This window comes from Phoca vitulina, unplaced genomic scaffold, assembly GCF_004348235.1.
Source record: "Phoca vitulina isolate PV1807 unplaced genomic scaffold, GSC_HSeal_1.0 scaffold57, whole genome shotgun sequence".
Taxonomy (NCBI): Eukaryota; Metazoa; Chordata; class Mammalia; order Carnivora; family Phocidae; genus Phoca; species Phoca vitulina.
The window spans coordinates 3,875,518-3,892,260 of NW_022589760.1; positions in this window are offsets into that span (position 1 = coordinate 3,875,518).

The window sequence follows — 16,743 nt, forward strand, 5'->3', positions numbered from 1 at the left end:
TAAAAATTTGCAATACTGATTCAAAGGCCACATTTAATTCTATGTATACCATAAAGCCTTCTCTAGCCACTATAGCTAGCTTAGTGAGTCCCCTTTTTCTTTGAACCAACTTCACTTACAGCTATTACTGTACAGGGATTTCATTTAATTTTCCCTTAATTATTCCTCTTATATTCTTTTCTTTTCTTTTCTTTTCTTTTCTTTTTTCTTTTCTTTTCTTTTCTTTTCCTTTCCTTTCCTTTCCTTTCCTTTCCTTTTCTTTCCTCTTTCTTTCTTTCTTTCTTCTTTCTTTTCTTCTTTCTTTCTTCTTCTCTTTCTTTCTTTCTTCTTTCTTCCTTTCTTTCTTTCTGTGTGTTAATGATTATACCACAAGCTCCATGAGAATGAAGACCACGCCCTTTATTTTATTTAAATTTTTCCCAAAATTTTCTTTAAATTGTATGAAAAACAAGAACAGTATTCCCAACTTCTCAGAAAAACAAGCATTTCAAACAACAAAGGGCACTCTTCTAAATACAGGAATTATGAATTTGTTGACATTGTAGCTCATTTGAGTCTGTTCCCTTAACCTTCCAAGTTTGATAACCCTGTTCCTTCTATTACTAGATTTGCATATTCTAATAACCCTAGGAAAGCTTATATTTTATGTTATAATGACTTCTTTTCTAGCCTATGACCTTTTGTACTTGGATTAGTAGAACAGATCTAGCTAATCCTTCCTGCAGCTAAAACATACACCCTTCCTAATGTCCTGAGTTATTTCCATTAACCCTAAGGAAGAGTCAAAAGAGTAGACAACAGAATAAGCCCCATACTGACTACCATCCTCAATTTACTAAATTCAGGCATGAGATTATTTTTTCAGACAAGCATAATAAAAAAAAAAAGTAGTTATGCAGAAATTAAAAAGCATGAGCTTTAGGCCCAACTAAGCACTGAGTTTGTGAACATTAGAATGTTACTTAGCCTCCCTGGGCCTCAATTTCTTCATTTGTTATAGTAGGCAGAATAATGGTCCCCAAAGATGTCCACATTCTAATTTTCTGAGCCTGTAAATATATTAGGTTACATGGCAAAAAGGGTTTTGCATATGTGATTAAGAATCTCAAGGTGGGAAGAGTAGCCAGGATTAACCAGGTGGGTTAAATATAATCACAAAGGTCTTTAAGAGTAGAAGGCAGAAGAGTCCAGAGAGAGATGTGCCTTTGAAGACGGAGGAATGAGCCATGAGCCAAGAAATGCAGGCAGTGTCTAGAAGCTGGAAAATGCAAGGAAGTGGATTTTTTCTGAGAATCTCCAAAAAGAAACATAGCCTTGCCAACTCCTTGCTTTTAGCCCAGTGTGACCCATTTCAGACTTCTGACCTACAAAATTGCAAGATAATAAATTTATGTTGTTTTAAGCCACTAAATTTGTGATAATTTGTTACAGCAGCAATAGAAAATTAATACACTATAGGGGATAGGACGAATGATATAACTTGTAGTAGGCCTGTCTGATGTGAAAAATATAATTTCACACCTCCTTATGTAGTACTTAGATATCTGCAAGAAGGAACAAGGCAGTCATTATTAGAAATACTTGCATTATTCATCAAATATGTGAAATAGTATTTAATATCCAAGTATACTGAAGGACAATAATTAAAAAATTATAAAAATCCTTATATCTAGTGGGTGAATACTTGGTAATATTATTTATACTCCTTAGTTTGCACATGAGGAAATTGAGGCCTAGGGTAGTTTAATGACTGCCCCAAGTTTACAAAGGTGAAAACAGGATTCAAACCTAGGCAGCATAACTCCAACACCCAAATTCACTATACTCACCTTACTATGCTGTCTCCTAAAATCAGTGTAAGTGTGTGATGATAGGGAAGAATAAGACCTGGAAGGTTTGTTGGGGCTCCTAGTATTTACTTAGGAATTTTTGAAGGTCTTCACCGTCACAGTCCTACCCATCTTCTTCTTATACATTTTGAGACAATTGAGAAGGATGAATCAGATAGGAATCAAAATATCACATGTAATGCTTATAAATCTGACTGGCTTCAACTTGCAGTCACAATTGAAATTTCTTAAACCAGCTCTCTAAATCGATCCAACTTTCTCACCAAATAGCAGGACCAAGAAGTCAGACGTTTCTCCAAATTTCACCAATCAGATGAGGCACTCCTTGCTCCATGAGAATGAAGAAAAGGAATTCCTATCAGTGAAGTATATTTCTGATACCCATCCAACTTGTTCTAGCAAAGTGTTCTAAGTCTTTACATCCTTTCTTCTACTTCAACATCTGCATTTTTCTGAGCTTGGCAATTTCTTGGCTCAAATTTGTATTATAGATAAATGTTCTAACCATCTGTTTAGGGGTATAAGCATTACATATTTAATGTAATATTATACTTCATTCTTCTCTCCCATTGGAAAATATAGATTAAAATATCTGAGAGGTTACTGAAGCAAGTAATTCTTTTTCAAAATTCAGTAGTCTTAATCAACCACTATAATTTTATGGCCAATAATATTTGTTATTATCTATATTAAGATAAGGGTAATCAAGCTTATGTTTCAAGTCATAAACTGGTACAAGAATCAGATATTTTTTTTTATATATCCCATGTTCAGAATGCCTGTATTTAAAGCTATAATTCTCTTTAGTTTTGGCTTCTATAGAATTCTGGAATTTAGAAAGAGAGCCATTACTAATGGTGTTGTTGTGAACAAAATGCACCATAGAGAACATGTAGAATTGTTCACAAATACATATCCCTAGACATTGGGTTGGTCAAACCTATTCTCTGCATCTAGATTCTACAGACTCTTTTTCAGGATGTTTAAAGTCATCAGCAAGACAGTAACTGGTTATTTACTTTAAACAAAGCACCGGGACATAGCCATTCTTTGAAGCTAGAATCCACAATTGACTCCTTATTTTTCTTACATTTCAGGAAACTTGCTACTGCTTATTACTAGCTCTTTATGCATTTTCTCCCAATTCTGGTAGTACTTTCAAAGTTGCAGGTTGTTTCAAAAAAATCTTTATAAAAGGTTGGTCTGTGTGTAGGAAAAGATTTAACTTTCTTTTATGTGTTTCAGCTCTCAGTGCTAACCCTATTCTGTTTTCAATTCCAGGTTAAACTTAGAGCTAAGGCTAATTTTAAGCATTTTTTTTTTCTTGAATAAATGAGCTTTACTGTGGTCTTAAGGATCATATAAGCTCCATTCTGGTTCTCTATATAAAACCTTAGACTATTATTGAACAGAACACTCTACTGAAAGTGAAGAAAATAGATTTTTGTTCCTATTAAGAGTAAGGCCATGACTGATCTTAGCTGTAATATAAAGAGGAATAATATCCCAAGTAATATACCTCAGATGGGTTGAATCTCCTGCATTGAAAGGCATTGTAGTACATAAGTACAAGGCATTTATGAATTCATAGTAATTCTTTCCATTACCAAATTACTGAACAATTTTTCTGTATAAAATACCAGATGTTATGTTTACTAAATATAGCATATTATACAGATTATGGAAAAATGCAAATATTATTATTTAGTAAATATCCATATTGATAGTAATACATTGACCATATTTATTTTTTCCAACTTAATCATTCTATGATAAACAAAATGAATAAATTATATTGATTTCTTTATTGTGCTGTTTCCAGATGGGCTTATTTGATTTACCTGTTCTTCTTTTGGTACTTTCCATACCTTGAATCTGTGAATATTTTGTATGTTCTGTTTCCTTACCTTTATATATTTTATTTTTATTTATTTATTTTTAAAGATTTTATTTATGTATTTAACAGAGAGAGATACAGCAAGAGCGGGAACACAAGTGGGGAGAGTGGGAAAGGGGGATGCAGGCTTGATTCCAGGACCCTGGGATCATGACCTGAGCTGAAGGCAGACACTTAACGACTGAGCCACCCAGGCACCCCATATTTTATTTTTAAACAGAAAATAATTAAATATTTTCAAAAATTGGAAAAATACGTTTTAGATTGTGACCAGAGGCAAAAAGTTATAATTTGAATGTATATATATATATATATATATATAGCCTTTGAACATGTTTATTTTGTATCATTGTAATTCCCTCATCATTGTATCATTTGTATCATTGTAATTCACTCATCAGTTTCTGAATTTGGTGTCTTCCAAAGAGAGCCTGAAACCTACATGCTACTAGTGAGGCAAAGTTAGACACTGAGTTTTCTAATTTAGTTTCTTTGACAAGTGAAATCACATATATCTAGAAATTCCTAGTACTTACTCAGCTGTAACTATAGATGAGAGCAGGAAGATTTTCTTGCCAACACTGGCATTCATTTGCTTTGAGGATTTTTCTCACACTTCTTTTTTCTTAGTTTACAATAGATGGCCTAGTCGATTTAGATGGATTACACCTGTTTCTGAGCAAATCAAATACATTTAGAGCCCTCCCAACGTGCATGTGGAATTTGTGAGGTGCCAAGAAATTCACTGTTTTCCAGAAAGTATAAATCTGTAAGGCATAGTTGGGCAATTCCTACCTTCTCAGTCTTGGCCATGCTCAGGTTTCTTCTCTTTTGCTTGTTTTGTTTTGTTTTGTTTGTGGCTTGATGAATTGATCTCTTCATTAGGCAGAACTGCCTGGAGGCTGAGAAAAAATGGTTCCTGCAGTCCCTGACTCCGTATCCCGGCTCTCAGACAGTGAACCTCTGAAGAACTTTGACCTTTCTGTCTCTATTCACCTTAAATGTAATAATCATTCTTTTTCTTCTCATTAAATTCAGTGATTCCCCTGCCCACACATATGCACACAATAGCTTTTTTAAAAATAAATATAAGAAACCATAGAATCATCAAGAAAATTTGGTAGTCTGTAATCATCAATTTGCCTGTCCTTCTGATTTTTCTTCCTTTAAAATATTGTACTTTTATTTTAATTCTAGTTTCCTCTTTAGTCACAGTTGCTATAATACCCTTTCTAATTGTTTTTGTATGCTTTTACATGTTCTTTTCTCTAACTACTTTATCTATAAAGGCTTATCTTTTATTTTTCTTGATTCTAGATGTGTCAAAAGCTAGTCACCTATCCTGCATCTGACCATTCTAATCACAACTTTCTGAACTCTTCTGCTCAGTCTCTCTCTCTTTTTTTCTCTCTCTCAATCCTTTTAAATAAACCAGCTGTCAGAGTCTTTTCCTATTCACCACTAAAAAGATTGCTACTAAAGCACAACATCCTTTAATACATTTGTAGGTGTTCAGACATATGTTACTTAACATAATGCTCATTTTAGTGGGCAACAGACATATTTATTAAAAAAGTAACCATGTTTCAAAGCCATAAAAATCTTCCAGGTCTGTCTTTCTTACTTAATGCTTCCAGTATATTCCTGGATAGTTAAAATCTCTTATTACTACTTCCACTCTGGCCTCTTTATAAACCTTTTTATGTGTTCAAGTCATTTCACAGTCCACTTGTTCCTTTTTGTTTGGTGGTCTAAAACATACAGTATTCCAATAGCCAGTTTACTAAAATATATCCCAACACGTCCAACGTCAAGTCCTAACAGCTATTATTAAGGCTATTACTAAGAGCTATTACTAGGCTCTTCTCTGTCTTCTATTATTCTAATAATAAATCCCTCAGGTATAAAGTTCCTACTCTACATTGCTTCATATCCCTTTGAAACAGGGTTCTGGTAAGGATGATTAGAGCAAGGAAGGGAAATATGAAGGGGGGGAGATCGGAGGGGGGAGATGAACCATGAGAGACGGTGGACTCTGAGAAACAGACTGAGGGTTTTGGAGGGGAGTGGGGTGGGGGGATGGGTTGACCCAGTGATGGGTATTGGGGAGGGTTCATATTGTATGGAGCACTGGGTGTTATACACAAACAATGAATCATGGAACACTAAAACTAATGATGTAATGTATGGTGACTAACATAACATAATAAAATAAAATTAAATAGTTAAAATGGTAAATGTTATGTTCTGTATGTTTTACCATGATTTTAAAAAGTTACATGTGTACACACACACACAAATGAAATGAAAAAAAATCACAATGAATCACCAAGAAAATGAAAAATGAAAACAAGACCATAAATATATACCTCCCCCATTATTCAAGAATTTTAACTCTAGGTATTTATCTAAGAGAAATAAAAACATATGTCTACAAAAACATTTGTACAAGAAAGTCATTTTATTTCTACAAGCCAAAGCCTGGAAAGAGCTCAAGGTATTCATCAATAGGAAAATGTATAAACAAAGCAATAATACTTAACAATGAAAAGAAACTATACACATAAAGCATGGATTAATCTCAAATGCATTATATAGAATGAAATAAGATTTATACAAAGAATATCAACTATATGATCATATCTATATAAGATTCTAAAAATGAAAATGAAATTATGGTAGAAATCATCAGAACAATGTTTGCCTCTGCTGAAGCTGGGGATGAAGATGGACTGTGAATGGGCATGAGGGTACTTCCTCAGGCGATGAAAATGTTCTATATCTTGATAGGACACTATTTACTTTGCGGCACCTAACATTGGATTATGCTCATATTAATTGCCTAATGTTTTTAATTGATCATTTGAAAACACATTGAATTCAAACTAAGACAGACAAGGATTTAGCCTAATATGCTAGTTACTGTTCTGTTGGCAGATTTTCTTATTACAGGTTGGGTGTCAAATTTCAAGTTGTCTTTGCTTCATTCTTGACCTTTCTCTATAGACTTAAAAATATATTAAGAAATAAACTGTCAATAATATCTAAAAGTGTAAGCTGGGAAGCACCTATGATTGCTAAAGGAATATTAATTCATCCATAGATTTTATTTTGTGCACTGGTTAAATTCTTCCACGAATATACATTTGGAAAGAGGAATTAGTTGGGGAAAAAATGGAGAGAGAACAAAAAAGAAATAGAAAAAAGAAAACCAGTATATTTGTTGTTTCTTTCTAGGAAAATAACTCAATTTTATTAGCCCTTTTAAATTTAAATGAAAAAAATATCACAAGATAGAGTATAGCTCATTATGCATATTATTTTTTGTTTATGAATAGCTTATTATATATTAGGAAATTAAATATTTAAACAAATAACCCTATTTTCAGTACCATATATCACCTACTGCTATGGACTGAATTGTACCCCTTCAAAAATCCGTATCTTGAAACCCTAACATTCAATTTTATGGTATTTAGATATGGGGTTTTTGGGAGATAATTAAATTTAGATGTGGTCATGAGGGTGGAGCCCTCATAATGGGATTAGTACTCTTATAAAAGACACTAGAGAGCTTGTTCCCCCCCAGCCCCTGCCCCACTCACCACTATGTGAGGACACAGAGAAGGCAGCCATCTACAAGGTAAGAAGAGTCCTGACAAGAAACCAATATGCCGGGCACCTGGGTGGCTCAGATGGTTAAGCATCTGCCTTTGGCTCAGGTCATGATCCCAGGGTCCTGGGATCAAGTCCTGCATTGGGCTCCCTGCTCAGTGGGGAGCCTGCTTCTCCCTCTGCCTCTTTCTCTCTGTCTCTTATGAATAAATAAATAAAATCTTAAAAAAAAAAAAAGAAACCAATATGCCAGCCCTTGATCTTGACTTCCATCCTTCAAAACAAAGATAATAGATTTCTGTTGTTTAAGCCAGCAAGTCTACAGTATTTTGTTATGGCAGCCTGAGTAGACTGAGATACCACCATTCTTTTTACCAAAGTTCCACCCTCTACAAAAAGACACTTTTTCTCAGAAAAACAAAAACCAACAACAACAACAACAACAACAACAAAAACCAAAAAACCTAAGTTAAAGGTTTTCAACCAAAAAATCCTTATAGGCATATAGCACACTCTCAGTAAATGTGTTTTGAACTGAATTGAAGTCAATTCACATCTTCTGTAATATTCCTCTGGAGCTGGTCTACTTAACATATTGGCAGAGGCAATCAGCTTGCATGTTTTATGATTTGAGGGGGCTCATAGTCCCCTTTTCAAAATAACTACCTATCCTAATACAGCCACTTACCATTAGGTTATCACTTCCCTCCTAAGTAAAGCATTAGCCCCTGTTTAAATACAAGCACAGTTTTGAAGTTTTATTAAAACGTCAATGGTAAACACTTTAATAAAAAAATTAGTGAATAGAATTACCCCACAGGGTCTGAAGAAAGGAAATATAAAACAGGTAGAATATGGACATTTGTATTTGTCTGGGTGGATGGGGTGAGTAAAGTGGATAGAAGAAGTTACGTAGAATAGTGGTGGAAAAGTGGTTAACATTTAAACATTGGGAGAATTCACATGACATTCTGGATTTTAGTTTCTCTTAAAAAAAAAAAAAAACAGATTTAGAAGTGCTGGGTTAGCCTTCTTGCATGGCAATAACCACCTGAAGCTATGTGGTAGCTGCCTCTTTAAAAAGGACATTTGCTCTATCTTTTGCTATAGTCCCAACCATCACCCTGTCTCTTAGACCAGGTGTAACTTCATTATGGTATTTGCCAAGCCCCTATCAGCTTTCCATTTTGCCACCCCGGCCTAAGGCCTAGGAGGGTGGAGCTAAATATGACAATGACTGGGGGAGACAGGATCTCTGGGCAGTTAAGAGTGAGTAGATATTGAACACAGGTGTCCTAGCACCTAACAAAGGCCCATCAGCTAGTAGACACTCATTAGAACATAAAAATGCAGTAATGAACCAGAAGGTATCCAATTCTCTCTCTCTTTTAGAAAGAGAAAAAGTGGGGGGAGGGGCAGCGGGAGAGGGAGAGAAAGAATCTCCCAGTGTGGACCCTGGCATGGAGTTCGATCTCATGACCCTGAGATCATGACCTGAGCTGATATCAAGAGTCCATTTCTTGGGCGCCTGGGTGGCTCAGGTGTTTAAGCAGAGTCCCGGGATTGAGTCCTGCATCGGACTCCCTGCTCAGCGGGGAGTCTGTTTCTCCCTCTGACTCTCCCACCTCTCATGCTCTCTCTCTATCATTATCTCTCTGAATAAATAAATAAAAATCGTAAATAAAAAAAAGAGTCCGTTTCTTAACTGACTGAGCTACCCAGGTGTCCCAATTTTCACTGATATTTAAGACATTTCTTATTTCAGGTCATACCCATCTGCTAAGATAATGCTAATCCAAAATTGCAAGACCATAGATTGCAAAATTTTTTGAATGTAGATTTCCTAATTCTTCTTCCTTATTTTCTCCTTAGTCAAATTCTTTCATCTAGACTTTTGTTCTTAAAGCATGAGAGGTGTCTCTGTGGGTGGGCAGGGTCAGACATGAGGCTTAATTAGATTCATAATGTTTCAGAGCAGAATGTTTGTGACACATATTTACATATGCTGTTTCCTTGAATTCCAGAAAGAGGATCACACTTTTGTAATGTAGTCTTCAGAGTATAGGCCCCCCATTGTTACAGCTGCTGACAGTCTAAAGCTTCTCATTGAGACCATCGGCATGCTAGGCAACGCTTTCAGATCGCTATTGTTACCAGATCTTGTCTGCGCACTGGGAAGGGGAACTTGGAAATGGGAAGGACCATATTTTCATTTTCTCTCATTTATTTTTCAACATGGTTGGATACCAGAGAAATGGCAATGAGCAAAGAGTAAATATGTGAGCAAATACCTAACCACACCAAAGAAGCTCCAGGAGAGCAGCAAACTTGTTTGTCCTGTCCCTGCTCTAACACCAGCACTCAGAACAGTGCAAAACACAGAACAGGTACTCACCAAACATTTGTTAAATGAGTGAACTCTGCATAAAGGAGTGATTAGAGTTGAAGCAGTTAGTATACAAAGGTACTGTGAAGAGACATGAAATCAGTTTTTGTAAAGGAAGCTAATAAGTGGATTAGCTTGTGTGAGGCAGAGGAATTGTGGCTGAGAGATATGAAGTAAGGTATCTGGAAGTAGTAAGTTATATGTAGGGAGACCATATTATTTTTACCCCAACCTGGACATTTTGAAGATTGAAAGAGGACACTTAAGAATTATTCCAGGATTGCGGTGCCTGGGTCGCTCAGTGGTTAAGCATCTGCCTTTGGCTCAGGTCATGATCTCAGGGTCCTGGGATCGAGCCCCACATTGGGCTCCCTGCTCAGCAGGAAGCATGCTTCTCCTTCTCCCTCTCCCCCTGCTTGTTTTCCCTCTCTTGCTGTGTCTCTCTCTGTCAAATAAATAAAATAAAATCTTTAAAAAAAAAGAATTATTCCAGGATGATATGTAAAAATTAGGACTGTCCTCCAAAAACTGGGATATATGGTCATCCTCTTTATATGACACTAAGTAAACTGAGTAAGGGGTTGAGCTATTGAAAATAAAGTTTGAGAAAGACTATTTTAGTTTTCACAATAGATACAGACTTTAAGTCTGAAAGAGCAAGATAGAGAGAAACTAGAAAATAGAAGACCTGCTAGAATTGTAATAGTTATAATCTAGGGATGATAATTTTAAGAGTAGAGAGAAAGGGGTATATCTGAAGGAGTTTGTGAAGAATCAAGCAGAAATGATTAACCAAGGTATATAAATGTTCAGTTATAAAAGAGCCTGCAGTGTTATTTCCAAAATATATAAAATGCAAGCTCTGATAAATTCTGCATTCAATTGAAGTTGCCTCCACACCTTCTAGTTCTGTAATATTGGAGTACTTACTCAACCATTCTGACCCTCAGTTACCTAATGTAACTAAAGGTAACTCATCCAATTTTAGTATATGTGCTGCCAAAGGGAACATGGTAAGTTATCCAAATAAGCCTTTTCATATTTTCAAACCATACTGGAAATTCAAATTTGGTCCCTTGGATCTAGCTATTTTTTTTTTCATTATTCTTAGCCAGGAAAGTTCTTAAGCAAAATAACATTCTCAAACTTATAAAAAGTACCATAAAACAAGACAAAAAATAAATATAACTATAAAATTAGGATTTTAAAAAATCCTTCATGAATAAATAGTAAGAAGATTCAATATATGCCTGGAGTTTGCTTTCAAGGTATACTTCTACCAATTACATCTTGCATCTTTCCAATATCAGAAAACACTTCTGCTGAAAACCACAACAAAAAATGGTTAGATTTGGAAGATGCAGAGATTTTCCTGGTAACATTTGACTTTCAGGAAGAAAATTATTGAACAAAGTCTTTGAGCAGGAGAAATTGAGCTCTACCAGGTAGCTTCATTGCCCCTTTCCTCCAACTCTGAGAATTCTTTTCCCTTTCCCTCATAGCAAACCACTATGGACCTTACAACCTGTGGTTAACACTCATCCATGTGAATGATGCCTTGTCGGAAGGTTCTGACCACTATGATTTTCTACCCTATTTCTCATCCAGAGCCCTGGTTTTAACTGCAATTCAGTTGGGAGGTCAAAGCTCCATCCACTTCCCTTTGTACAGAAATAGACATTTTGCCAAAACTTCAGAAAAAGAGACATTATTTTCCAATCTCTCCCTCTCACTTTTGTGTGTATACATTTGACTTAAGGGAGAATTTGTTATATAATTCTCTTTAGTGAATCTTCATCTATAATAATTGTAGCTCAACATCATCACTGCTATAGAGATGAGTGGAAAGAGTAATGGAAATTCTTGATAGCATCTTAATGTCATGAGACTCATATTTCCCACTAGAATTTGAACCACTTCTGAGTTGTTGAAATTACTGCTATGTGTATTTACAGTCATTTTTATAATAAAAAGCTTTATTACCCTTATTATGGGCTAAAGAAATGCTTTAAATCTTGAGTTCTGAAGTAGTATCTCCTGTCCTAAAAGTAATGAAGCTTTTCAAGAGACAGAGAAAGAAAGTGCATTCTGAAAAGATAGTTCATGGTTTTAGAATTTTGTTGCAATTTTGGTTCATATATTTTTACTAAGTGTACCTTTTATATGTAAATTAAGTGATTATATGAGAGAATACTGTTTTCATAAAGTAAGAAATTATTTTATATCCTAAAAGACATAGGAGTATAAACCAGTAAGGTAGTTCTGCATGTTTGTTTGATGGCTGTGAAATGACCTGTTTGATTTTCTATTACAGACCAGTGGGTTACACTGTCCTGGCCCACCAGACCCAGACTGTAGGGTAGCTGACTTCTCATTAGAGAGTACTGTGGTACAGAGTGCATTCATAGCCTATGATAAATAAAGTGCATTTAAAACCTCATATATGTGTGCCTGGGTGGCTCAGTCGTTAAGTGTCTGCCTTCGGCTCAGGTCATGATCCCAGGGTCCTGGGATCGAGCCCTACATGGGGCTCTCTGCTCAGCGGGAAGCCTGCTTCTTCTTCTACCACTCCCCCTGCTTGTGTTTCCTCTCTTGCTGTGTCTCTCTCTGTCAAATAAATAAAATCTTAAAAAAAAGTAAAAAAATAAAACCTCACGTGTAGAAACAGCCTTCCATTGTGAAAGCAATACCATAAAAACATTTTTATCCTTTGAAACACTATTAGAGAGGGGAAAGAAAGAATTTTCTGGCTAAGCCCTGACAAATGAGTTTATCATTTGGCCATATGGGATAGTATATGCACACATGTCTAGATAGTCAAATTCATTCAAATTGGTCCAGACAGACTAATTCATCAGTTCTTTGGAGGGAGAGCCCAAGCTGAGTTAAATAAAATGTTAAACTAAAAGTAGTTTCATTACCTCAGGGGAGAAGTAGAGAGAACTTGGCCTCAAGTCTTAACAGAATTGCATAATGGCTTTAGTGAGCAGATAATCATTTGTGATTAGGGCATTCACTGTATACAAAAGCTTCAGCAAAAGTAGGGATCCTTTTAATCTTCTCACTTAGTCTTATTTATCTATTTGCTGAGCAGATTGTGTGTGTGTGTCCATAATACAGACATATATTTAGGACAGGCAGGTGGAGATTATTGCAGATTCCAAATTAATGGAGTTTGGTTAACTAATGAGGTTTTGCTGTCTGTGTATACATGACAGACACAGGCAGTAAAGAACGAAGTGTGCCACCTGTACCTCAGATTTTAACTCATTCTGTTTTCCTCACTGCAAGTGCCATAAATTCTACCTGTGATATGAGAGTCAACCTACATCTTTCTGTTTCTGGCATTGTCCTTTGCAATAAAAAAAATTGAGATCAAAATTTACCTGAGAATCTGTAGATATGTAAAGCCAGATATGCCTGGTTATAATTTTCTCTCTTGGGATAATCTACTGTAATTATTTCTTTATTGAATGCCACTAACTCAGAAGAGGGGGTATAAATTATATTCATGATACTTTCCTAGCAACCTTAAAGTCTACAAATGAAATGATGCAGAAAAGGCCAATGAATAGGGAGGCAAACATAGATGAGACATGTTTGAAAGGGAAAAAATATTTAAAGAAACTAGTAAGAGACAAAACAAAATTTAATAGATTAGAGGGATTCTGGGAAGATGGCAGAGTAGGGAGCACCAGGAATCTATCTCCCCACCTAGACAATAATTGCACTGGTAGGATCTATTTGATGTAACCATTTTGGAATTATGGAGTCTATTGAAGGGTTTCAACTTTTAGGGGAAGGCTTGGGTGGTAAAATGTGGCTAATTTTAGTTCATAGCTTAACAGCCACTACCCATTTCCCAACACCACCTTGTGGAAGACAACTGTGTATGTGTTCCTAGAGCAACTCACACAAAGCTTGTGGGAACCAGGGTGGGCAATAAGAACCTTATCCTTCTGATATATGGGATTTGTGTTCTAGTCACTGATTCCTGACTCAGATAATGAAGATGCAGATACAGAGGTGGCAGACATTATTGCACCCCCCCCCCCATTGTTACTTCCAAATAAAGTGACTTCTAGGGAATTTAAAGGGCCAGCACCATTTTCTTCCCTTCATTGTTCTGTTTTTTTCCCCCCTTGGGAGCCAGATATTAACGAATAAGGTGTTCAAAAAGCAACTGCACATACAGAAGAATCTAGAAAGTCACTGTGCATGCCCAGGGAAAGATACAGAATCAGAAAATACATGAGAAGACCTTAAGTTTCCACATCAGGCTGATCTTCAGTACAAAGACAGATGATAAAAATAAAACAAAAACAAAAAAATCCAAGACCCCAGGTAGAAGAAGAACCTAATTTCCAGAGTTACCACATATTTTTTTCAAATGTATAGTTTTTTAATAACAACAAAAAAATCACAAAGCATAAAAGAGAAAGGAAAGTATGGCCTACTCAAAGGCCATATTTAAAAATACATAAAAAAGCAGAAACTGTCCTGGAGAAGGACAAGATAGAAGACCTACTACACAAAATTTTTAAAACAGCCCTAAAGATATGCAAAGAACTAAAGGAAGATATTGAGAAAGTCAAGAAAATGACGTATGAATGAAATGAAAAATATAAATAAATAGAGAAAACTTAAGAAACAAAAAAATTCTAAAACTGAAAAATATAATAACTAAAATGAAAGTTCACTAGAGAAATTCAAAGTCAGTTTTCAACAAGCAGAAGAAAGAATCAACAAATTTTAAGATAATAAAATTGGAATTATAACTTTTGAGGAACAGAAACAAAATTCAAGAAAAGTGAACTGGGCCTAAGGGATCATGGAACACCATCAAGTGCACCAACATATGATTGTGTGAGTCTCAAGAGAAGAGGGAAAGGGGCAGAGAAAATATTCTAAGAAATAATAGTTAAAAACTTCTCAAATTTGATGAAAACATGAACGTTAACATCCAAAGAAGTTCAACAAACTCAAAGATGACCTCAAAGAGACTCATACTGAAGCACATTATAATCAAACTGTTCAAAGACAAAGAGAGAATCTTTAATGCAGCAAGAGAAAAGCAACTCATCATATACAATGGGTATTCACTAAGATTAACAGCAGATTTCTTATCAGAAACATTGGAGGCCAGAAGGTAATGGGATGATATATCCAAAGTGCTGGGGAAAAAAAAAAAAAAACTGTCAACCAAGAATCTTTTAACTAGTAAAACTGTCTTTCAAAAGTGAGGAATAAATAAGATATTCCTAGATAAACAAAGGCTGAGGGAGTTCATTACCATTAGACTGCCTTGTAAGAAATGCTAAATGGAGCCCTGCAGTTTGAAATGAAAAGACACTAAATAATAACTTGAAGCCTTATGAAGAAATAAAGACCTCAGTAAGGATAAATTTTACATGGGCAACTATACAAGTTAGTATTATTATAAAACTGATTTGTAACTTTATCTTTTCTACATAATTTAAGAAACTAACACATTACAAAAAACAATGAGTAGTTTATGCTTTTGGATACACAATGTATAAAGATGTAAATTTGTGCCACTAATAATAACTGGGTAATTAATAACTGAAAGAGGTGGGGAAGAAGCTATATAGAAGCAGAGGTTTGTATATTATTGAACTTGAGCTAGTGTAAATTGAAATTAGAGTATTATAATTTTAGGTTATTCAATGTAATCCCTGTGGTAACCACAAAGAAAATAGTTACAGAATAAATATAAAAGGAAATGAGAAGGGAATTGAAATGTTTCACTAAAAAATCAGCTAGACACAAAAGGAGACAGTAATGTAGGAAATGAGGGACAGAAAAACTATAAAGCATATAGAAAACAAGGAGCAAAATGACTGAAATAAGTTCCTCCTTACCATAATAAGTTTGGGTTTTTTCTACATTTTAATTCCAGTATAGTTAATATACAGTGTTAAATTAATTTCAGGTGTATAATATACTGATTCAAGAATTCTATGTGTTACTCAGGGCTTATCAAGAGAAGTGGACTTTTAATCCCCTTCACTTATTTCACCCATCACCCCCACCCACCTCCCTTCTGGTAACCATCTGTTTAAGAGGCTGTTTTCTGGTTTGTCAATTTTGTTTCCCTTTGGTTGTTTGTTTCATATCGAAAATTCCACATGTGAGTTACATCATACAGTATTTGTCTTTCTCTGATTGATATTTTACTTAGCATTATATTCTCTAGATCCATCCATGTTGTAAATGGCAAGATTTCATTCTTTTTAATGGCTGAATATTGCATTGTGTGTGTGCATGTGTGTGTATACATGTACACATCTTCTTTATCCATTCATCTATTGGTGGACACTTGCTCTGTTCCCATAATTAGACTATTGTAAGTAGTGTTGCAACAAACAAAGGTGTACATAAATCTTTTTGAATTGGTGTTTTCATATTCTTTGGGTAAATACACAGTACTGTGATTACTGGATCACAGGGTAGTTCCATTATTGTTTTTGAGGAAGCTCCATACTGCTTTCCACAGTAGCTGCACCAGTTTGCATTCCCACCAATAGTTATGAGGATTCCTTTTTATCCACATTCTCACCAACACTTGTCATTACTTGTATTTTTTATTTTATCCATTCTGAGATGTGTGAGGTGATATCTCATTGTAGTTTTGATTGGTATTTCCCTAGTGATGAGTGATATTGAGCATCTTTTCATGTGTCTGTTAGCCATGTGAATGTCTTCTATGGAGAAATGTCTGTTAATGACTTCTGCCCAGTTTTTAATTGGATTTTTTGGGGGGTTGTGTGTGGAGCTTTATAAGTTCTTTATATATTTTGGGTACTAATACTTTCTTCGATATGTCATTTTGCAAATATCTTTTCCCATTGAGTAGGCTGCCTTTCAGTTTTGTTGATTGTTTCCATTTCTGTCCAGAGGCTTTTTATTTTGATGAAGTTCCAATAGTTAAATTTAGCTTTTGTTTCCCTTGCCTCAAGAGACATATCTAGAGG